General features: G+C 41.9%; 1 protein-coding gene across 1 annotated transcript in view; it reads left to right on the top strand.

Annotated features, from left to right (window-relative positions):
• Positions 1 to 26,191, top strand: part of ptprdb (protein tyrosine phosphatase receptor type Db) — a 168,477-nt gene that overhangs the window by 10,329 nt on the left and 131,957 nt on the right. The window contains exon 2 of the mRNA XM_080464251.1: positions 19,653 to 19,678. The gene's annotated coding sequence lies outside the window, so the exon portion shown is untranslated. The remainder of the gene's footprint in view (positions 1 to 19,652; positions 19,679 to 26,191) is intronic.

Here is a 26,191-nt window from a genome sequence, read left to right as displayed (position 1 = left end):
GTGCTTGTGTGAGGAGATCCTCTGTCTCTCCGTCTGAACAATCACAATTTAAAAGCAAATAAAGATCCAGGCGGCTTAGAACTCCGGAAGTGGAACATAAACTACTTTAGGAAAGGTGGAGAACCCCGGGCAGCAGAAGTGGAGATAGTTTCGGGATTGTTCTGTTACATTATGGAACGCTCACGGAAGTAATTCCAGAGTGTAGTATGGAGGCAATCGTGTGCGCATCCGTGACTTGCGCACAGTCTGCAGATTAGTAATGTAGAGAGCATGGAGGGGCTGACGGAGAGGAGCTTCACCGTGCAGCACTGTGCTGCGGGGAAGCGGCGATTATTCAGATCTCAAAACTGATCTCCTGACACCACCACAACGTCTGAATATTCGAATAATCGGGTCCAGCCCAAGTATTTTGTCCATTTTAGTGTCCGTTCAGCTTGAAATTTGCCAGGAAAACCTGTTGGTTGTCCGCGTCAGGCAGGTTGTCTGCTCATTAAGGTGTATTAACAGTTAAATATGTGTCTGCGCACAGTGACGTGTCCGCCCAGTACAGGGTGTCCGCTCTTACCGGGTCCGCTCCTCACAGGTTCTACTGTATACAATAATTGGTTGGCATGTAACATCCATAATTCCCAGACCTGTACAATAAGTTTGAAAGGCTGCCAAGTGAAAAGTGATTTCTGTAGAGGGAAATGGACATTAGTAAAAGCTATTAGATGTGCTTGAGTTTAAACGTTGTGGCTAAGATTTAGTCACCATGACTCTTCCTTTCAGGGCAAGTCCAAAATTCCTAAAAGAAACTTTTGACTGGCTTAAAACCTCGGTGCTATTCACAATGAGACACAATTAAGCAATCAATTATCACCCTTCATATATGCAATGTTTTTAGAAACTAAAATCTGAATTTGCATCACACCGACCGTCTCTTTGCAATTAATGCAACTCAGCAAATGTTTCTCTCCTGAACAATTCACGCCTCAGTTATCACGTTAGAGTAATTATAATTTAGAGGCTTTATTGCAAACTGCATTGAGAACTTATGAGTAATTTTACTTTTAATTTACTGTATATGCCTGAGGAAATATATTAGGTCGTTGTCCATACAACTGACTTGTGAAATTTAATTCTCCAATAAATGTATTCAGGCCATGTTCTTTGGGATCAGCGGTATAAATCAGGGGTTATCTCCTTGTGGCGATGCTGGCAGCCAGCTAACACAGTCAGGTAAGTGCAGAATGATGAATTGGTATTATATGAAAAAATATCTCCCACCTTTGATCCTAATATGATTTTTGCAGATCAGTGAAGGCATTCATTACTTCACAAGTAAAAGGCATTCAAGGCAATACAATCACTATTAACGTGGTAATAAATGGATTTGTCCGTGTGAAAAGCAGATCCTTTATTTCCCAGCCCTTCTTACACTGGAGTGTACAACCGCTTTCAACTTAAATAATTATCAGATTCAATAACACGCAGTACTCGCAAATCAAGTATGAATCAGATGTGTGTTCTTGTGTGAATCCATTATGTGGCTGCGTCTTTGTGAGATCTCTGGGAGGCAGGCCAAGTGTCTTTGGCTGAGTCGTCTCTATTCGCTGTGTCTGTTCACTCAGCCACACAGAAGATGGATAGAACCACCAGTCTGCTCATCCCTCCAGTCACACCAATGTAATCAGACCTCAGCAGCCATAAACCACTGGCTATGGACACTCTGCCCATTGCACTGTACACTCACACACACGCACGCATACACATACGCATGCATGCACAAACACATTTTGAACAAGTGCCACTGCACACGTCTGTGAATAGATGGACATATATGTGCGCGCACACACATACACACACACACGCGGAGCTAAAAGTGAGGCATCAAGTGTTGAGTGGTGGTCCTTCATGAGTTGAGTGGTTCAGCCCAAGGAGTTCGGCCCAGCATGTTCCCCCTGTGCTTGGACAGGAAGGATGTCACTTGGCCCAAAGGGAATCTTAATCATGCTGCTCATCCTGCGACTGCGCGTGCGTGTGTGTCTGCATGCGTGTGTGTGGACAGGGCACTGTCTGCTCTGTGTGTGAGCTTGTGTCTTTATCTCTCTCCCTCACTGTGTCAGCCCTTCCATCACTCTTTTAGCACCTCCATCAGTGTCTGTCCCCCACCACCGTCACCACCACCACCGTCACCACCGCCAGCATCTTGGGCCATTTTGTGTCTGTTTGTCTTTTTGTTATCTTGTATCTTTTGTTCTCCCTCTCAACAAACTAATACTCAATGGCTCACTCTTCCGTCTCACTGTCTTTCTTCACTCACCCCCCCCCCCCCCTCTCTCTCTCTCTCTCTCGCTCTCTCTCTCTCTCTCTCTCTCTCTCTCTCTCCAGCTTTGTGGTGTGAACGATGGTGGATGACTGTGCTTTAAGAGATTTACTGCTGGATCCTGTCTCTGTCAGGTGTCGAGACGAAAGGAAAGCTATGAAGGGGGGAGGGAGAGGGAGAAGCAGATGGAAGATAGAGCAGTACACAGGGAGATGAAGAAGGCCGAGAGGGGAGGGAAATGGAATCACAGGATGACGGCAAAGAAAGGGATGAGACAGAGAAGATTATGCAGGGGAACATAGAATGAGATAGAATAAGAGAAATGTGAACAGAGTATAGAGTAGAGCGAGAGGGTGCACAATGTTTTTTAAAACAGTGTCTGAATGTAGTTTGACAGATTGGCTTTGTGCTCCGACATTACTGAACACTGCTGCCTCACACTTTCCCTCACTCTTTCAGTCTGTGCCCTAAACATTACCACAAACACATACAGAGACACAACAAGCTGTCGGCTGCAGCCGAGACATGCATTCACTCACTGACCTGCAGTGCAGTGCAACTTACTGTAAAGTAGTAGTAACTTACATTCTTTAGAAAGTATCGAAATGATTCCACCCATCACTGCACATAAACCTAATCGGTAACTCCAGAAAGTATCATTTTTTGTTTTTTTTGTTACAAGGTTTCTCTAATTCACTTCTTCGTTTTGCAGTGTGCGTGCAGCTCCAGCCTCCTGTGTTCAGTTTGCAGACGGCCTCTTGTTCATTCTGCTTGTGCCTGGTTGCAGGAAAACTGTGGTTTGTCATTTGGGGATCACCCCTCCCTGTGGCACCCCTGTGGGTCTCCTCCGGCACTGGGGGTCCAAAGCCACTTGGCTCTCTCTCTATGGGCTTGCCGCTCTCAGTGGATTTGCTGTTTTGACAATTCTATTTTAACTCGGAACCGCTCAACATTTGCATGTTGTTTGTCTTATGTGGTTGAAAAGTTGCAGCTGAAGGGTCACTGTGAGTGTGTTTAACCCACTAATAGACTCTTCAATTGACTGTTCTTCAAGGGTCCCCAAGAGAAAACACACATACATCTTCAAAGCCCTGAATGGTGGCATCGGTGAGAGGCAGAACAAATATTCCCTGGTGCACACAGGCAAACATTCTTCTTGTACAGACAAAGGCCAACAGCTGAGTGCTGTCTTTTAAAGTTGTAACATTAGTGCTCACCATATTAGATTAAACAGCAGCAGAATGCACCAAAATTTGAGGCGCTCTGTCTGATGCATTTTTACCCCATCGAACCAAATAATGAACTAATCCAAATAATCAACATTCATGTGTGCCAATATCTAGGAGTTGTATTTGTGCTGTGAGTTTCAAGGAGGCAGAGTAAAAGATTATGTATCTGTAAATTTAAAAAAAAAATTTGGTACAAAAAGTAAAACATTTTCAGGACTTATTACTTTGATATTTGTAATAGAGTGTTTGCATTAAAACAAAGGGAAAATGTGTAGTCGATTAAGAACAAACTAGGATGTATTTGGCCTTTGAACAGAAATAAGTTCGGCTTGACTTTTGAAGAGCATCCTGAACAGTGATCCTCACCGCCTCCATGTTGTCCTGGCCAGCAGCAGGAGCATCTCTAATAACAGACTCATACCACCAAAGTTCAGTACAGAGTCACAGGAGGTCCTTCATTCCTGTGGCAATCAGACTCAATAACTCAAGAATTTCCCTTTGGGAAAAATAAAATATTTTTTATTCGAACTCATTGCATAGCCAACATTTGAAGATGCATTTATCTAGGTCAAGCACACATATCAGTAGTTTTTCCTGTACAGTTTTAGTGCATTGATATTTACTATATAATAAGATAATAAGTCCCATCAAGAAATTGCTTGAAAAAAAAAAAAACAACTGCTTCTGATCCTGCAAGGCCAAAAATAGCCCTGCATCAAAACAGCTCAAAGAGCTGCAATGGAGTGGGAGTAGGGATACAGGTACCAGTGAGAGGCTGAAGCAGAGACCGGGAAGTCCAGAAAGAGGCTAATCATACAACAAGGCACTGCAGATAATACTCGGTTGAGGAGGGATTTTGCCACGCTGCACTGTCATCACATTTGAAATAATGTATTCCTTCGTCTAGACATTTCTGAAGTTAGCTGAATTGGGAGTAGTGCTCCATGGGCAAGGAAATAGATTTACAAATCATGTGAGAAAACACTGAACCAAATTATTAACCAAATTATTAACATATTTGAAACATACACAATAATTATTTGGATGTGTGATGATACTTATCTTTCTAATGCAGTCGTGAGATCAGACAGAGACACATTTGTTGTTTGGCCTATTCACTCCAGAACTGGTGGTCAAGTTCGGACTGAGTTAGTCCGTGAGTGTGAGCAGAGCTGGCTACAATGTTGACATAATCTAGACACTCCACGTCGATAAAACATGGTTCTAGTTCACAATTCACAGTGACTGCTTTTTTCTTGCAGGTGTTCAGTCACAAATAAGGCAGTTTTGGGGCATGACAGAAATAACTCAATAAACATGCAAACAATTCAAATGACTGCTAAGACTTATGCTGTGAAGTTTTCCCACAATAATAAGTAATTTACTGTGTCTGACTTAGTTCAGGAGAGGCGATAGGGCGCGACACACCCGAGTCCCATCAGGGTAGTCCACATGGACGAACACAACTCGATACCCAGAGGCAGTGCCGCCGTGCACTATCTCTGCAAAGAGTGCTGTGCTGGCATTGTTTCAAGCCATCTCCCGAGTGGGGATCCGGAAAAAGAGTTCCTCACTGACCAGGGCACCTGCGGATGACGGGGTCGGCCCTGACGCGACGCCCCCACGCTACCGTGGGAGAGAGGAGAGGGGCAATCAGTCCCCGATGCACACCTGAGTCCCTAGCGCCTCCCCTGAGCCGCTCCTCCAGCTCTCCTCTGCTCGGCCGCATCAAACCACCGTTTTGATTAGAAGACGACCCGCTCTAGAACTAGGCCACAGAACTACCTTGACCATGTAGATCAGCTTTCAGTCACTTCATGCCACTGAATATACATTTACAACAATAGCACAGGTATGTTTTTTGCCTACAAATCAAATTCAGGTCAACTTCTAATATACAATAGTGCATGTGTGCGTGCATGTGTGCGTGCGTGCGTGCGTGTGTGCGTGCGTGTGTGTGTTTATTATTTGAGCAACCATATATGCTCTTCTGAGCGGTTGCTTTCTAATGGACTTGAGGTTTAACTGCATTTCCATACTCTGGTCAGTCTCCCTGATCAGAGGATCATTTTCAAAGAGCTCTCATGCTCATATCCATCAGTGAATTAAATCATATCATTTGCAATATGCAAAAATGTCTTGAGGCGTTTGATTTGCAGGACTACTCGGTACTGTTTTTTTATGTTCTCAATCTTAGAATAGTACGTTTATCCTTCAATGATTTGAATTCATCCCGTCAAGATGATATCGTAATTCCGTCGCGACTTCCTGGTCAAATGGTGCAAAGAAATATCACACCTCACCATCTTTTGGTTGCCATGTAAAAAATACATTTGAATTTATGTGAACTTAATGTGAACATGTACACTCATTTAGTGGTTTGGACACATTTTGTGTACTTGGCTGTCGTTACAAACACTATAGATTCAATCCTAAGTGTCGTCTTTATCTGACACGGTTTTAGTATTTGAATAATGCCATCCTTTTCGAGCAGCTATTATATTTTCATTTACTTTTTGACATTTATTCCCACACTTATAACCGACAGCATACATTTTTCAAGTGGTAAACAACCTTGCACTTGTCAAAACAAATATGTTGGCGTACATTCAAAGGTATCATTTAAAAGCCTAAGCTTGTCACGCTGCAGTGGGAACTTCACAAATGACCACCGTCATGCTGGGGAGAAAATTATTAAACCAAAGAACGGCAATGTATCGAGATAGAGAGAAAACAGAAATGGTTTGAGGCACCCATCTGTCAGAGAGAAAGAGGAGAGACATGCTGAGAGACAGAGACAGCGAATGGGGGGGCGGAAGTTGACAAACTGCAAACAGCATGTGAATGTACAGACACAGACTGTGAGACAGACAAAAAAACAGAGACAGAGGGAGGAACTGACAGAGCACAAAGACGGAGAGGAAACAGAGAGGAGACAGAGACAGGAAGAGGGAGTGAAAGACAGTCAGCCTGAGAGAGTGACAGAGTGCAGTCCTGAGAGGGAGAGTGTGTGGGTGAATGTGAGAGCAGCGCGAGCTAACTCGTCTGTCAATCTGAATTCATGATTGACACCTCAGGGTCCAGCATTCTTCTCTTAGCCCGCTGGCTCTTCCTGTCAGGATGTAGGGCAAAGGGTCACACACACGCACACACGCACACACGCACACAAGACATATAAAGGGAGGATTGCCTACCTACTGTGCACTTTGTGACGTACACACATTCTCTTATAATAGAAAGTTTGATAGATATGTGCATAAGCGTGTCTCACCAACATATGCTCGCAGTCGACATGCAGACCGGGTCCAGCAGAGGTGAAGTCCCCTGTTGGGTCCAATCTTGCTGACTTGATCTTAACCTTTGATACATGAACTTTCCCCTTTGCACTGTCAGCAACACTGCTTTTCACAGAGCATTTCAGCCTGTGTGTGTGTGTGTGTGTGTGTGTGTGTGTGTGTGTGTGTGTGTGTGTGTGTGTGTGTGTGTGTGTGTGTGTGTGTGTGTGTGTGTGTGTGTGTGTGTGTGTGTGTGTGTGTGTGTGTGTGTGTGTGTTTGGGGGGGGGGGGGGGTTCATGCCAGTTAGTTGCTTAACTCTAATGTTTTGAGTCTCTCATCAACTTTTCCCCACCTTTCTTTTCTAATCTCTCTTTCAACGCAAGCACATATAAATCGATGTCAAGAAACAGCGCTATTCAAATGCTCACAAAGACAGATATACATGCGCTTCTCTTCTTTGATAAAGGGACAATAGCAAGGTGTCCTCCACAGCGCGCATTGACCTCCACAGTTGCTCGCATATCGAACTGAATCACTGAGTCTGTGTGACAATAGAAAAAAATAATCCACAAAGATTTGAGTTAGCGCACAAGTACAGAATTAGACATAGGCTTGAATTTCATTAGGAAGTTGCCGTATATTTGAATATGATTCTCCATGTCCTTCCAGACACATTGTGGGTATTTGTTTTAGATTTTTTTGAAGAAGTCTTTTCTTACATTGTGAAAGTCAAATGCAAACTTTTGTCTCTGCGTGCATATGATTAAAAATGTATATTCCAGGACATAATCAAACCAAACAGTGCATATTTAATAAGTAGGGGTTTAACCACATAGAAAAATAAAGACAAAACAATCCTTTTCTTGATTATTAATGAAAAAAAGGGCATAAATTGAAAAAAATACACAATGTTTAATGTTACAATCTTGTATAAGTTTTTTTTTTCACAAAAGGTGACCTTCCTTAAAATTCACCAATACAAAAAAGCTGTGCTGAAATGACATTACACATTTTTTTAATCTGCAGCAGCTCTGGCTGTGGTGTGAAGATCACTGATTCAACTGAAGCAGCGTTGGTTGATGGATAAAAATGGGAGAAACCAAGTGTTATATGTCGGATCTGTACAGCTTCCATACCCTTTTGTATATACCACAGAATGATTTAGGTGCACCTGCACATACACCTTGATAAGAAGAGGTGTCCATCTGGCAGTTTGTGGATGTGTGTGTGCTCCAGCCTGACTGTGTGTGTGTGTGTGTGTGTGTTTTTGCGCACCAGTAGGGGTTTGTGACTAATGGGGTCATTATTGATGCTGAGTCAGGATTACCGCTGATTGCAATGGTTGGATACCAAGATAACGAGTACACACACACACACACACACACACACACACACACACACACACACACTGTCTCTCACTCTCTCTCACTCACACTCATTTCTTTTAGGTTCTCTTAGGTGCACTTATGCACATAAACCTCCCACCTCAGCTATTAAACCTACTCACCCAGACATCCCTCTCTCAACCGCTCTAGACCTCCTCGCTCGTATACACACATATTCAAGGGCTTACACATTTAGGCATGCACATATATAGCCAGACAGGTGGGAAGTGTTGTGTTGACTAATCAGTCCTTTCTTTAGATACGTACACTCCCATAAAATGCATGTACCGTACTCACATCTAAACTATGCATGCATTATAGACAAATGTCCTGTGACTCCAGCTCATGGATGAATCCTTCCAAATAGTCATCTGAGAAATACAGTAGGGGCAAAATACATATAAAATATTCTATTCAAATAATTACATTTCATTAGAATATCTGATAATGTAATGTGAGTTAAACACAATTCCAAACATACTATTTTGTAATATACATATAATATATTTGATTTAGTCTCATATGAAACACTGGAAGAGTTTACTGCTGATTGTGAAGTGGTTCAGATCCAGAACCTCTAAGTCTGAGTCCATGGTCCATGGAAGCATTTCAAGTTACTCTGCCAGAATCCAAACGGGAAAAATTAAACCATTTAGGACCCCTTTGTAGTTGTTGATGTACATCTCTAATACGTTGTCAGTACCTTTCTGAAGGAACTTTGTCATTACACTCCTACAAACGTGTATTTTCAGCACTTAAATTTCACAAAACATACGCGTGATTGTTGACATCTTGCGGTCACGAAAAATCCACAAGATTTTTGAGGTATTGTGTCACAAGATCCCGTTTGTACACTCGATCTCGTGAGATCACGATTTACACTGGAAAAACGATTAACGGTCAGTTTCACAACATTTAAGACTATTCTCGTGGCTTGAATACGCTTTCTTTGAGAAAGTCTGGCTTTTTTTTCAGGCTGAATCGGTGAAATGTTGATATTTTCCTTTGAGCTGCCGCAACGCCATCTTCGATATCCCAGAAACCCATGCGGGCAGGTTTTCGAAGATGCCGTCAGTTAGCAAAACACAAACACAGTTTGATGGCTACAAATTCCAGTTTGTTTGTAAATATATCGGCTTTATCATATAGTTTGCCGATCGGTCTACATCCCCACCCTCACCTAAGGTCATAAACTTTGGGTCGTGACCAAAAGAATGAGATTGCGGATACAAGCAGCTGAAATTTGTTTTCCTCCGCAGAGTGATGGGCGTCACTCTATGTGATAGTGTGTTCTCCTTGTGTTCCCCTCCTACAGTCCAAAGACATGCTTCTCAGGGTAACTTGTGGCTGAAGTTGTGTATGAGTAGTTGTGTTTCTCTCTTTGTCTGCCATATACTGCACCGGTGCCCTGCATTATATTGTCCATGCCTTGTCTGAGATAGGCTCCTGCCACCTCTGACCCCATTTTCAAGAAAGCAAGTCGAGTTTGAAGGGGTTGGACTCTTTCAGCCACAGTACAAGGACTGGGGTGGTGATGGCAGTCAGTACAACACTTTCATTCACAATGAAATCTCTTAACCGCTATTTAATGGTTTGCCATGAAAATATATAGTTCCACATGCAGGAATATGACAATTTGATGCATATTAATTGTATCAATTAGAAACATAAAGTGAGTAAGGTGGTATATTAAATTTTATTAATACATTACTTTGAAAGTTTTGTTACATTATGAAGAACAACATCACCACATGTATATTTTTGCCTGATCAGCACAGCATCAGTGTCTTGTTTTAAACCACGTTCTCCCTCAAATATGTACATCAAACGGTCAACACTGGCATATTCTATGCAAATCTAAGAAAAGTCACTCATAATATGTGAAAAACAGAACCATTACCCTCCTTTGAGTGCTAAGTGGTGGTGTTATAATACATCCTTAACCACTGATTTGGACAGAAAGTTAAATTAAGTTATGCCCCCAGTACAAGCAAACATAGGTAAAAAGTAACAGACTCAGAACACAGATGTTAATGAATTGTCACTGTGTTCGCGATCACCTTCTGCTTTCACCGGCAGGTAAAAGGTTTTGCTTATGCAGCAAAACGTCTGAACATACAGTATACAATATGCTGTTGACACACATTCATACGTGACACAGACATTTATGGCCCCCAGGTGATGTGTACCAATACTGACAGTTTGTTTGTGCCTGTAGTTTGCCTCACTACCAGCATATGCGAATGGCACAGAGGTGAAGTTGGGGTTGAAGTCACTCTTCCCCTGTGGCGCCTTTGTGCCAGCATCGAAGGTAGTAGCAGAGGCAGAACAGAGGTGAGACAGGGTTTGAACATGCAGGCCACGTGCACGCACGCACGCACGCACACACACACACACACACACACACACACACACACACACACACACACACACACACACACACACACACAGAGGGAGTAATGCGTCACACTTCTATCACGTCTCATTGGTGGGAATCCAGCTCTTTCTATCTCTGTAAAAGATCTCACGGTGGGTGGTGTCATCTGGATTTGGTGTGTGTGAGCCGCTAGAATCTGGTGTAGAGCGGGAGAACTCATTATGGGAACGTCGCAGCATCTCTGTGTGTGAGGGGCTAATGATGCTCGTGGTCTCACTGTCTTTTTGTAGTCAAGAGTGTAACTGGGGATTCCCTCGGTGTTGGCCTTGTCCCTCATGAGAGAATGAGTCAATGCAGTGGTGAATTGCTGAAATCCCCTTTGTAACATGTAAAACTAAAAACAAAAACATTGAAGGGGATTTTAGTAACTGAATTTTGTGAACAATAAGACGATTTCATGCTTATGCTCACCTTGACTGACTGTCAAATTTTCTGTTGGTCAGTAATGATAGAAGACCGTCTTCCATGGCGGTTTATCCAACTTTATAAAATCCCAGCTGACTATGGCTGAAGGCAGAGTACGCCATAGTCAGGTCGCCAGTCCATTAGAAGGAAAACACAGACACAAAGACAATCATGCACTCTCACATTCACAGTCACAGACAATTTACAGTCCACAATCAACTTCAAAAGCATATTCTTGGACGGCGAGAAGAAACTGAGTACATATGCATAACTCACATACAGAAAGGCTGCCAAGCCCAACCCAGAAAAAACACATTTGTTCATATTTGTAATTTAACTTGTAATGATACTTTCACTTCATCTTTTCATTTTGCATTTTGTCATATGATAACAGTGCACTGTTTGTGTTGACGGTGATGTGCGTAAAAGTGTACAGTATGCATTTTTCTTTTCTGCCTAATGACTTCTCAGCTTTTTGATCAACCAAACAAGCATCAAGAAGAGGCTTGACAATTAGCATAATTAGAGATTTGTTTAATGACCACGTGGTTGAATCTAGTGTATGTGTGTGTGCGTCCGTGTGTGTGTGTGTGTGGGGGGGGTGTGTGTTTGTGGCCTCATTAAGTCCCACCGAGGGGGTTGACCTCTCTGTAGTATCACAAACGCTTCCTCAGAAACCCTGAGCCATTCATAGTTCATTAAGCTGTTTGACTAACTGTGATTGACGTGTAAAAAAATTTAAAGCAGCATGTGTGTGATTCAGAATTGTTTTGTTGTTGTATTACAGTATGCCTATTTGTTTATTCATCTGAGTCCGTGTGTGTGGATGTGTGCGTTTCCTATTGTTTGATTGTGCTTCCAGTTGTGTTGCATGAACTACACACTCAGAACTGTTTATTCTCAGTAACGCCTTAGCAGTGTAGCCCCGGGTATTAATCAAAGCGCGAGTGTTCCTGTCGCCTAAGTGTGTCTGTATGTGTGTTTCCAGCTGCGTGTGTGTGCGTGTGATGTGACAGCGTTCGTTGTTCCTGAAAGCCACTGTAGTTCCTAAATCAAGTCTTTTATGAAGTTCTGCTGCTGTGGGCACACCATTAACATTTTATGTCACCCTAGTTCACTTTCTGCCTTACTCCTATGGGCATGAGACAAAAATTACCTCTTTGAATAATCTTTGCTACAGTCTGCACAAGCAGACCACAGTGGCCACTCTATCTCCGTTGGGATTTTATTTATTTTCAGAGGGTTTTTGTCTTTGGGGCTTCGAAAGTATTTTAAGTCGACGGTCAGGTTTCAGCCTTGACCCCAAACGGCACCTTTTTCCAGATGAGTTTTGTATTCTAGTACAAATGATCTTTTTGAACAAATTATGTTCATAATGCATGTGGAGAGGCAGATTTGTTCAAATCGGGGCGAAGCCGTGGAAAGAAAATTTTTTCTCTTAAGTTTCATCACTTTGTGAGAGTTTATAGTCTCTTTCTTTCACTCTGTCCTCACTGTCTTAACATTCACTGCTCACTTGTCAGTTCTGAAGCGCAGCTTGTCTTAAGTATTGGGATTCAGTGTGTAAGCTCGTCTCATTATCCCCGATTGTGCGTTGATGTGTGCGTGTACGCGTGCGTGTGTGTGCTTCATGTATGAGTGTATAACTGACTGTGAGAGTGCGGGTGAGTGATGGGTGTGTAAGCCTCCCCCTCTTGCGCTCTGTTTGAAATAAAGCGACAGATAATCGCAGGGCTCTGGTGGAGCGAGCTCATCTGAGCGCCAATCGATACGGGTGCCATAGCTTCAAAGCAACCCTTCAAAGAGGAGAGAAATAGCCATATGCGCTTCGTTCTCTCTCTCTCTCTCTCTCTCTCTCTCTCTCTCTCTCTCTCTCTCTCTCTCTGTGTGTGTGTGTGCGGAAATGTGTTGGAGAGAGAGAACAAAAGGAGGAGAGAGATGGAGTCAGGGAGTCTCTGTCTGCTGTTGAAACTGTTTTCATTTGGTTGAAAACATTATCATATCACAGTTGACGTGCAAAGTGCCTGTGATACAATTGATGTCGCTATTTAAATTGGACAAAATCATTGTTTCGTTAGCGGTAATCTCCTGATATTACGACTCTGTCATCTTTTATTCAGCAAACCAGCAGCAGCTGTGGCCTTTGTTGAGTAAATGGGCTAGGAAGAGTCACGCACATGCACACGCACACGCACACACACACATACACTCAAGATTGTGTGTTTAGTGTATCAGAAACGCAGAATCCACTATACGGTATACGGAGAGACGGTGGGAACTGAATACATGCAAGCAGGAAGAGTGTGTGGACGCGAGAATGACAGAGTGAGAAAGGGAGAGGGAAGCGTACAGAGATGTGTTTGTATATGAGACTAAAAAGAGAGATAGCATGAGAGAGAGCGAGAGAGATCCCCAAACCATGCTGTGTTTAGCAGTGCCATCTCACCTTCCGCAAAGTGAAAATTAGAATGTATTTTTGACTCTATGGCATTTAAAAAGGGAAAAAAATTGGTCTCGAAGTTTGTGTGTGAGTGTGACAGAAGTGCTTCTGTGTGTGCGCAAACATGTGTAATGCTATGCGGTGTGTGTTGAGAAGTAAGTGGATGTGTGCGCGTGTGTGTGTGTGTGTGTGTGTGTGTGTGTGTGTGTGTGTGTGTGTGTGTGTGTGTGTGTGTGTGTGTGTGTGTGTGTGTGTGTGTGTATGTACTTGTTTGTGTGTCAGCATGTCTAATTAGCTGAGACAAGCAGGTGTAAAACAGTAATTAATGGCACAACTGACTGACTTCATTATCTCCACATGAGCTTCTCATGCTGGCTGAAGAAACACACACACACACGCACACGCACACACACACTGGCGAGCACAGCTACAACATTACAACGTACTTCCACAGAGTGTGAGAGTGTGTTTCACTACAACGTAGGAGAGCAACATGAGTCGAGTAAGTGGACACAATCATTGCACACGTCGCCGTTCGGCCACTCAAACACTCATTTAGTTTGCAAATGGACTCATTACTAATGAATCACAAGCTGCTTTAGAGCAGGCTGAGCACACAGTAATGGTTTGGCCATCCTCCAGAATTCAAACACTACAACACATGCACGCACGCGCGCACAGAACCACACACACACACACACACACACACACACACACACACACACACACACACACACACACACACACACACACACACACACACACACACACACACACATACACACACTTGCATTGACAGAGATTGAGAGCGAGTGTCCAAAAAGCCCCAATTACCCTCACATTCAATGTAAGAGAACAAGCTAGAAAGCTAATTACAAACCCCCCACATGTAAATGGACACACACACACACACACACACACGCACGCACACACACACACACACACACACACACACACACACACACACACACACACACTTGGACAGATGACATATTACCAGGAATAGTGTTTCTGCTGTGATTGTTAGTGTTTACAATGAAGTCATTATTGGAAATATGGCTGTGTCATTGTATTATTACCATAAGTCATGATCACAACCCCTGATAGCAACAAGCTTTATTGAATCATCAATAAGACTGTATAATTTAGTGATTCCAATTTTAGCCAGATTGATTTACGCCTCAGTACTCTGCCAGGCTTGAATGAGATCAAATGAAATTAGATGCGTCCAAATGCACTATGTTGTCATTCGGTAAGTAGAATAAATATGTTTTTTTTTTTATTTATCATTCAAGTGCTATCAATCTTTTCTTATGGTAGTTTGCCAAGACATAAATATTGCTGATGCTCTTTCCTTCTTTGTGTGCATCTTTCGCTCTCTCTCTGGTGAGTGAATGAGACGGCAGTGATTGGACGAAGTAATTGGGCCTAATTAATATGTCAGCAGCCTGTTTCTTTCTCTTCCCATTAAACACAACTGGATTAGATTTACTGTGCTTACTCTAACAACTTAAAGACTCCATCAGTAGGCCACTTTCCACACACGCACGCATACACAGACATGTCGGCGCACACACACATTGGCTTAGCTCAGTGGATCAATGGCCCCTTGGTCAATGCCTCCTTCGGGAGAGTTATCTATCTGCTCCTCACTAATGAAACACTCTGATCGCATGTGCGTGCGTACGTGTGTGTGTGTGTGCGTGCGTGCGTGCGTGCGTGCGTGCGTGCGTGCGTGCGTGCGTGCGTGCGTGCGTGCGTGCGTGCGTGCGTGCGTGTGTGTGTCTGTGCGTGCCTGCATGACAGTTTGAATGTCTGCATGCACTCATGGGAGTCGGATTGATTTTAAAGTGTATGGATACGGTGTCATGTTGTTTATGCACTGCTTAATTACAGGCTATAATACTTTATATGAGTCACACCTGTCCTGTATTAATATATCGTAGATAATTAATGATAATGACTGGCTATGTGTATTTTGCACATGCTGTCATGACAATCCTCAAAAAGAATGACTTCGGTATCGGTGCAGTTAGAAAACTGTAAATATCTCAGTGAGAGAGAGATACCCAATGAAAATGTAATAGACGACTGACGGCTCACTGATCATTGTGAGGGCCACAGAAACTACATCCTGCCGACCAGAAGGGTCAAATTGCGACTTATAGCAGGTTTACTGCTAATATATATGAGAATTACAGCCCATAACTTGATTTTCTCTTTCAAAGAATTTATCTATAAGTTATTTTTTCTTGTACTTGAGGCTCTTTACATCATTGAGTGACTCATAGTGGTGTAGTAGCGTAGCACTCTCACCTCAAAGGGAGATTGTTCTTTGTTTGAGCCCAAGGAGCCTTTCTGTGCTGTTTGCCTATTCTACTTATGTGCGTTTGGGTTTCTTCCAGCTTCTCCAGGTACAGTTTCCTCCAACAGTCCAAAATCATGCTTTTGAGGCCAGTTTGTGTCTCTAATTTGCCCATAGGTGCCAATTTGAGTTCCTGTGACTGCCTCTCTTTCTCTCTGTGTTTTCCCCGTAATGAACTGGCGACCTGTGCACTGTGTACCGACGCTTACACCCTTTATCAGCTGGGATCAGCTCCAGCACACTGTGACTCCCAGTTGGATGAAGCAGTAAAGTTGGATGGATTTATATGCACTTGGGTGTGTTTGATATTGGGTTTTCGTCTGAAAACGCATCTAGTTTAACAAATTATTTCACATTCAAATGTAGGTGAAATGAGCATAACCCCTCATCAACTGGAAAAACAGTTCGAGACACTGGAAGTCAGACATATTACACAGAAACATTTATTGAAGTCTACACAAGCTTGGTGAAGTAATAAGGTGTACGGCATAGTCCCTTGGATGCCACACCAATCCTCAGGCAATGACTCCACTGGCTGCATACATAATAAAGTAGGTTTCCGAAATTAGCCGTGACATGCATGCCAGGTTGTTATGACCGTCATTTTTTTGTACATGTTGCATATTCCATATTGTTGTTGTGGCTGCCTCCATAGATACAGGAAGGACTGTAATGTTCTTAGTGTTTGAGCCTGTAAATGAAAGACAGATATCAGGATGCTTGTAGGCCTCAAACAGTAAAAACGAATGCAATGGAAACTCCAAGCAAGACTAGAAGCTTCTCCTCCATATTGAAGGGGGGAAAAAAAGATTATGTAAATGTTTTACCCTTTTCTAAAATTCTACATTAACACTTTTATCTCATGATATTTGTATATGTAGCGGGTCCCGGCTAGGTCTCCGCTGGCAGATGTATAGATAACCCGTTGATGGGTGTTCACTGTAAATAATGAAAAAGTTGTAATGAAATCAGCGACGCAGGGACACAGCTGTTCATTTTCCATTCAACCGGAGTATATCTTTATTCACATCTTTATTTTAACACTATAACTGCATTTGTGAATTATTTTGTTTGCTTTGTATTGAAGCACAAGTTATATCCACACTTGGATAACATGAAGTAATGCATCCTTCATAGATCTGTCTTCAGACAGTAAATGTCTCCTGACATATTTTCTTAAACAATAACTTATCAAAAGTAGCATGAAACCAAAACACACATTTTCTCTTTAGATCACATTTTCTGTCTCTCATCAATCATGTCTTCACTTTCTTCCCTTAAACCTCTGTCTTCTCATCAAGAGTATTACTGTTATAACTACATTTTGCAAGAGTTCACTTTATACAACAGAATAAATTCCCTTTGCAGCTACAATGTATTACATTACCACAATCCGAACGCAACTATAATCATAAAGATGGCTGCCTCATAAATTGGCGCCAAAACCAATGCACTGAAGTGTACCTTTCGTCTGTTATTAACCTGTGCGCTGCCAAACGAGGCCCCAGCAGTAGCTCACCCTGATCTGAACGGCAACACCAACTTACTACCCCTTGAACACTGCGCCACACACAGAGAAATAACCCACAAATGTCGTGGAGCCGAAAGAAATAAACTAAAGAAAACAGTCGAATCGGACGGCGGCCGCCATTTCCTGAGGTGTATACAGACAGACTCAAATGCTTACATATTACCTACATTTAGCTTACAGAAAACACATCACCGCGGATTCATATTAACTTATTAACATTTGTAATAACACAGCGTGTGAGTAACCAACCTGTAAATAATGAAAAAGTTGTAATGAAATCAGCGACGCAGGGACACAGCTGTTCATTTTCCATTCAACCGGAGTATGAACCCAACTTGCTCGGCGGCTCGCCAAGGGTCCCCGAGTGACGCTGCTGGAGGGTGCTGCCACCCAGTGTCCATTTGGTGGTACAGCATGTCAATTGTGTTGCTGTCTTGCAGGCTGATTATTTTCCTTCTATTGAAGATGTATTTAATTGTTTTAGACAGTAATAATAAACAAAACACATTTTGTGAGTATCACATATACACCGACCAGTCAAGTTGCAGTTGACAGTCATGGCTGTCCAGACTCGCACATCACATGTTTTGTGGCTGTCAGAAAGTCCGCTTGAAACTTTTCCCTCGAAAACCAAAACAAAACTTTTGCTGGAGTTGCACTAGAGCCACTGTAACTTAAGCTAAGTTACCTGAAATCTTCTAAATCAAAAATTATAAATACTCAACCTCACAATGAAATCCTCTCAGTCCATGAAATTACGCCGTGGAAACTGTCTCTTTTCTTTATGTTTCCCTAAATGTTCCCCGTTGTACTGTTATATTCTGTGATTACTCTTCTGTACCATTCATCGTGTAGTGAGGTGATTAAAAAAACATTAAAACTGTAAAATGTATATAAATAAAAATAAACTAAACGGTATCAGGAGACTACTTCTATGACCTTTCGAGGAATAAATGGACAGTTTATTGATTGATCCAGGTCAACTTTCACTGTATACTTGATATTACTTCACCATAGAATCTTGATTTAAAATTTTCCTGAGAATTTGCCCATTTTGTAGTCATTATAGTAATCATTGGTGTTTTTTTCTTGTGACTGTGTGCACCTTTGTCCTCTCTTGTCCACACTGTGTGGACTGCAGCCAGGAGTATATGACAGTATTATGTGCGGAAAGACAGTGGCTGGATATGGATGACAGACAAAAACAACATCTAGCATACCAGTTCGAGTTCCCTACTACCTTCTCCACAGTCAGCTTTGACAAGGTTTGGAGCTGCAGAGGAAAACAAGAACAAGAAATAAATATCCATGTCTCAGATATTCAGATAATCTACCGGGGTCGATGCCGAGACTGTTTGTTTTGAGTTGTTTGTCAGGTTAAATTCTGCAGATTATCTTCTTAAAAACCCTCTTCAAAAGGTAATTCAAGAGCAGCTCGTTCTAGTTTATTCAATGATGTGACCACCAAATGGTTTCCAGAGCGGCAGAAAGGGCTTTGCTTTGCGTCTTTGTGTAAATCTTCTCCAGATTTGAAATCAAAGCTGTCAAACCACCTGTTTGGACGGTGAAATAATTTATTCGGAATGAATCACACGTGTGATACATTGCTTGTAATTGAATTATTTCTCATATTTAAACTTTTTTATTGTATTTTATAGCAGTGCAGTGAATTATTATGTTCATCAGTATCTGTAATAAAAAGGCTTGGAAATTGTGTACAGTGGTGTAGTGGTTAGAACTCTTGCCTCATAGGGAGAAAGTCACTGGTTTGAGTCCTGGTTGTATGGAGGCTTCATGTCCTGCTTGTGCACGTATTGAGTCTTTTCAGGTGTGTTTGTCTGGGACGGACTTGGCGACCTTCCCAGGGTGTATTTTGCCTTCGCCCATAGGGAGCTGGCATCAGCTCCAGAGCCCCTGTGACCCTGTATGTAGAAAATAAATAGATGTAATTGGACAAGACACCTGTAGGCATCCTTAAGAAAAGTAATTCATCATTGTGCATACAGGACTATATGTGTAGATGCGGGTATGTGTACGGGGGAGAAGACAGGGGAACAGTACTACAGACATAAACATAATAGGACTCCTGTTGAAATGAAAGCACCCTCTTGAAATCTCTCTATATTTGACGTCCATGTTTTCTTGCAAAAGTGTCTTGGAAAGTTGTTGCTCTTCACAGTATTGTAATCTAATTCCCGTCTCTTTTTTTTCTCTCCTACCTTGTTTCTCCCTCTCTCCTCTGCCTCTCCCCGGTTTTTGCTCCTTCTCTTTTACAGTTTGACGTGCTGAAGTGCTTCTTAAGGTAAGAGAGTCGCACTCTTTTCTTTTCCCTGCTCTTGTACTTTCTTCTTCTGATTTTCAACCCATAAAACACAGCACGCCATCAGCTCTTGGCACGGTGTGTGTATCACGAAACAATCTGCATCCTCAAAATTTATTTGGCTCAAGATCCCGCTCGCTGAAACACAATAACATTGTGTTAAGATAACAAAGAGACACTCTGGGTAGCACTCCCACTGCACTCTCCTGTAAAAGGCATGATCTGAAATGCATCGAACTGAGTCACCGGGCCGGTATTACACTGTCCGCAGGGATTATACAGCATGCGTGATACATATTCATCTTTCCATTAGTTAATAACTCACGTTAGATCATAGACTGTATTGTAATTCTGCACAGTTCAAAGAAGTTGTAATGATGCACAGCAAATCTTTTTCCATTGGATCCTACGACTGAATGTGTCCTAAGTTGTTCCCCACAACAACTGCTGGTCAGCCCATGTGGTCTGCTTGCAAAAGAAAAAGAAATTGTATAGTTTTTAAAAGGCAATTCCAATGTTATTGTTTATTTGTGGACTATGGCTTTTGGGTTTCGTATATCTCACACTTATTACTTCAGGCAAGGTTGCTCTGTAATAATATCAGCAGACTCACAATACTTTCAAAAGAAAATTAAATGTGCTACAACCGGGCCTGACCTTGTGTTTGGGCACACATGACGTCTGTGTAATATCTGACTGTGGTGTAACAGTGTGAGTTTGGGCAAACTGTGCTTGCAGTGCAGCTTTATAATTGGTGGCAAATCTCCTCTAAATCTTCAAATGCATTCTTATTAGAATTGTTCCATCATTTTGAAGTAGTGATAGGATGCTGTCTTACTATTGGTGAAAATGCCTATAACAACCCCCCAAGGCACCTGGAATTCTACAGCTGACTCATAAATCAAGATTCTTTTGTCTTTTTGTAGTTGTAGAATTAAAAAAAACAACTCTATAATTTGAAATAAAGCTGTTATTTGTTGATTAAAAATTTGACGTTCCTACCCGTTCAAGATAATTGCATATTCATAAACTTGATTATCATGCAAAATATGTTAAGAGATAGTACCATTATTGTTATGGCATCAGTTTAATTATTTAGTTGTCAGTGCTGATGATTCATTGATTTGCTGTTTTCCAGTTAAAAGCATCTGTATGATCGAACCACTCCTGGGCACTGGGTGGCAGTAGTGAGACAACCTTCAATCAGGCTCTCAGGGGTTTTGTCAGTTTGTCGTTGCTCTGTAGTTGCCCACAACTTCACCCATTGTAATATTTACCGTTTTATCGATCCGTGTCACCACCTTCTTTCACTTTGTTTTCTCTCTGATACGAGAGTGACTCCCGCTGCCATCGTGTGGTATAAACTGCGATTGCACAGACTTGCAGGCCGAGGCTAGTTTGGTCTTTTGCTAACCAGAGTAGATACACCAATCAAGTACACCTTTGAAATTAAATTACATGTTTGTGAATTTAGCTTTTTAAATGCTTCCAACAAAAAAATTAATAAACATTGCACCTTTAATTTTCTGATAGTTACCAGTGTCACAAAGAGGCAACACTTTATTTTAAAAACGTTCTGCATCTATAAGATCTGTGAAAATACAGAGTAATTCTTTTAAAATTATTATTATAGTAGTTGCATAAGATCTTTTCATAAGCTCCGTGTTAAAAAAATATAATCTTATTAGAAAGCTTTCATCGGGGAGGAGGAATGATCCGGAATAAGGCATTATAAATACATTAAGAAACTCTTTTATACTTGCTTTGAATGACTTAATAAAGTACTTATATGTTTCTTTCTTGACTGTCCGGATAGGAGTGTGGTCTGCTTTCACTTGAGACCTGCTGTACTACATCATGATGTAATCAGATATCATCTCTCCCGCAGGCATTCGTTGTCTATTGTCTTTCCACTGTTATTTGCTCCACTCATTCAGGCTTCAGTGCAGCTCAGTTCTGTGTGTGTGTGTGTGTGTGTGTGTGTGTGTGTGTGTGTGTGTGTGTGTGTGTGTGTGTGTGTGTGTGTGTGTGTGTGTGTGTGTGTGTGTGTGTGTGTGTGTGTGTGTAAGAACTACAACAAGTGAAATATATTTCAGTTTCAAACTCCCAAAAAAATAATCATCTGTTGAAGTTTGCACTGCAGCAATAATGTTAGTAAAACAGCCACAGTTCATTTATGGGTTGATGTAAAAAGAAATATATATATTAATAAATAAATAAGTGCCACATTGTTTAAATTGCACTCCTCATCCCTTCTGTTGCCAAGAAACATTTTGTAAGTTTTATAAACATCAATGAATCATGAATAGTTTCAGCTTTTTGGTTTATTGAACGTCGCTTTTAGTAGCTCCGTAAAATGTGTCCAACTGCAGATTCAGCCTCAACAAAAAGTAAACAGTAATTGCTTCTTAAACTACAGCTATTAATCACGTCGTTCTTTCAACTATCCATCCATCTTCTGAACATCTGGGGCTGGCGGGTTTCATAGGTACAAACACAGACAACTTAACTTCCTTTACATGTAACCAGAGAAAAGCCACATGGACAACATGCCACCTACCAGACTCAAACTAGATGTTAACCAGTCCTCAAATGTTTTAAATATTGTTTCATCACTGCTGGTACATACTGGTACATGTCAAATGGTTTATCAATGAATTCTACCAGTTCATTCTTGGAAAGTATTATATGATTAAAAGAATGCCGTCTTTCTCAATAAGAACTATAAATGAATAGGGTTCATCCATCTTTCTGTCTATCAATCAGTCTAACTAACGTAGGTGGTAAAACTGAAGGGTCCTACAGACTGTGTGGCTTTATTAGCTTCTACACTGCCATATGGTTTTTCATAAACTTGTGTTCAACAGTAAGACTGACTGCACTGAATCGGAGGTGACAAATGCTATGACGTACTTCAGTGCGAAACTGTGTCATTGCTGTACGTCATCTACTTTGTCTGCCGGCGCTTTCAGGAAATAAATAAATGAAGCAAGCCATGAGGGGGAAAATCTCAGTATGGAAATGAACGTGGTCCAGCATTTTACCACTTAAGGAGTCTGCGAACTGTTGTTTTGGTGCGGCACTGATGTTGCTTTGATCGTTATGTCATCGCTGCTTTTGTGTTGGCTGTTAGTAGCTGTAGCTCGTTACAGCAGTCACACTATGTGGTGTACTGACATGTAGGCCTTGACGGCTGCTTGTGAAACCCACCCCCACCCCCTCACCCCCCACTGTGTCGCAGAAGACTACTGATTTTAAGCCATGATCATAGATATCACATTCACTGACTAAATGTCGATTTAAACTCAGTTTTCCAAGACGTTCTTTTACATACAAAAACTTTATCACTAAGCTGCACACACTTTTAGCCACACGGTACAAAAACACAGTCATTTTCTAAACAGGTGGCAATTTTGGCAATTATTTTCTCAAACATTGTCACATATAAATAACATGAGGCGGAAACTATGACTATTAACGCAGCAATGTGTTCTGACATCCCACACCTATCACAGGACTGAAAACAAGCGCGCGGTGCCAATCTACAAAAACACAGATGCCATGTTAGTGTGCCACCTTCATCTCTATATTTGTCTCTTCATTTATTTAAAGCTTTGCTGCCCAAGGTTATTATGAAAAGAAAAAAGAACATATTTGTGTGCGCTTGTCTTTGTCTTTGCGCGTGTGTGTGTGTGTGTGTGTGTGTGTGTGTGTGTGTGTGTGTGTGTGTGTGTGTGTGTACGTCTTGGTCTGTGTCTCCTTGTTCATGTGTTTGTCTGGTTCAGTGTTTAGAGTGGGCTCTGTTGGGACTTTGTGTAGGGCCTCATTAGTGGCTAAGGTTTGGCTGGCGTGCTGCTACTGGAGACACTCGGGGCACAAAGTCATATGTTACTCTACTGCTGGCCCATCTGCCACATTGGCCCTCGCTTGAGACTGAGCTGTGTTTCTTTTTCTGCGCACGTAAATCTGTGTAAACAGGATGTAGCTGCACTCATTTCCCTCAAGTTTTAGCGAATACACTTAAGATGTCCACTTTGCATGAAAAAAGTTTTTTATTTTCTTTGAATTTTTTTTTTCTTTTTACTGTTTTTAAGGATTCATTTATCGTGCAGCGAAAACCACCACCAGAGCAAAAGTGCAAAAACTGCCAGTCACAACACAATATCCAAATAAATGCACAATCTAGCGTTATGACAAAAAAATTGTTTAATGAGGGCAAATTAATCTCAATTAATCCCAATTTTATTATTAATATCTTGATTTTTGATGCAATAAGCAGCATATTCAACACAAGCTGATTTTGGTAGATAGTTTTGGTAATATTATATTTGGGAGGATCGAATAAGATTAGCTTCTTTCTCCTCCTTTTTGGACCTATTTACTAGGGTTAATGTGTGAGTTTATATACACTACAGCTTCAGGAATAGGGGTACAAAATGCATAAACAGTTTTTAATTGAGTATATATGGACGTATGTAAACATGTTTGGATTTATAACATGTCTAAAGTAGAAAACATTTCATGAAAGAGTCAATAAATAGCGCGACAAATGTTTCCACAACAAAATGATGTTTATTTATTCAGCGTTATTTTAAACTTTGCGATAATTGTACGTCGTTAATAACCTTAAAGTTAGCTCAGACATCCGGGCTCACTGCGACATTGGCGACGTTTGCAAGCAGCCTGCTACTGTTCTTAGCCTCTGTTCACACTGAGTTTGGTGTCTGATGCATGTGGTGTGTCTGTGTTGTAGAGTCCTCTAGGACACCACTGGAATAAACGGGGAGAAATTAGCTTGCAAAAATCTGCTTTATTTCCATAAAGAAACAGTAACTGACAGCCGGAACAAAACAACATGGCTTCCAAGTCACTAACTCGCAGCACGTTTTCCAGCTCTCTCACTCCACTCACCTTTCGCTACACTCCAGCTGACTCAAACGCGCCCCGTTTATATGGCGGTATCATTGGTAAAAAAGGTTTGTGCACTTGTAAAAGTGAATTTGTAGTTGTGTACTATGAGTTGTGTACCTGTAGAATTGTTTTGTATAACTGTAGAATTGTTTTCTCTCCATAAATACAATAGCACACTTACAAAGTCACCAACTTCTTAATTACAGGTGCTTATCTGAGATTGACGATTTCTGCGGGACAAACTCCTCTCTCCTGATTGGCTGTGAGATCCATCAATCTCAGAGAGGCACCGCCTTTTTCTCCAATGACCGAACTCAGGTCTTTTTCACCTGATATCTCAGCGGAGGGGAGCCACGACGTGTGATTTGGTCGTTGAAGAAAACAATCTGTGACTTGCGTGGAAGAACTTCTGAGGAGGTGGGGAGAAAAAACAACAACCTGTTAGCAGTATATTACATAAGATACCTTGCAAACGGTCACTAAATACAACACCTTATGTCAAAAATTACATTGCATGGTCAGTCACAATAATTAGTTTTTAATCATAAAATGTTTTCAGTCATTGACTGTTCCCACGTTCCATTTCCCTATTTTCTTTAATAATACTTTAGTCAAAATAGTTTTGGGTTGTTTTTTTTAATTTATTTTTTCAGGAAATGCAGTTATAATTAAAGTGACTTCAGTGGTGTGCTACACAATTCCTTTAGTGTGTTCATTAAAATGACGGTGGCTCACTTCATAGCTGTGTATTGTCGATATTGTATATATTGTGGAGGCTGGGAAAGAATGAGACGGACGAAGGAGTCGAGTCGGCTTTCTTTATTGCCTCCAGCCACATGACAGTTTACCTGTCAAACATCTCTCCTCTGGTGCGTCACAGCACTTCCTCTTTTGACCCTTCCCATCACCAACACACGTCACCGACACACCCACTTCATTCTGCTTGGGAGAACCTCCCTCAAGGTGCACACCACACAGTCCCCCCCGAACAATCAGAATGGTGCTACTATCAAAAAAACAAAAATACGCAACAAAAAAAATGTTTGCTTGTTTGTTTGTTTTTTCTCTTTTCTTAGTCCCTTTTGGGAGGTCTTAGCACCCGACCATAATGGCTGCGTTGCACCTCCAATGGAGTAGGTGCAAGTACCGGCACCAGGGTTAAGGCAGGTGCAAGGGACATTGCAGGAGCTGATGACTTAGGGGGGCGCCCAAGTCTCGGGGGTTGCGCCACCTCCACTGGCTGCTCTAGCATGACATGGGCAGGTTTCAGACGGTCCACTGAAACCCGGACAGGCCTACCTCCCGTATCCACCACAAGGTTCTTCGGCCCTGCCTCGAGGACGTGAAACGGGCCGTCATATGGTGGCTGAAGTGGGGAACGATGAGCGTCATGTCGAATGAATACATATTCGGCTGCCATCAGGTTCTTCGGGACATAGGACCGGGGAAGGCAGTGATGAGCTGGAACCGGCTCGAACATGCGGGCCGGCTCCTTGACGACTGGCCGCCTTGCTGTAACCAACCAGGGTTCTGATGGTTCTGGCAGGAACTCTCCAGGGACACGCAGAGGCTGACCAAACACCA

Source organism: Lipophrys pholis (assembly GCF_963383615.2).
Source record: "Lipophrys pholis genome assembly, chromosome: 5".
Lineage (NCBI taxonomy): Eukaryota > Metazoa > Chordata > Actinopteri > Blenniiformes > Blenniidae > Lipophrys > Lipophrys pholis.
The sequence above is the reverse complement of the archived record's forward strand: the minus strand, read 5'-3'. Positions and strand labels throughout refer to the sequence as shown.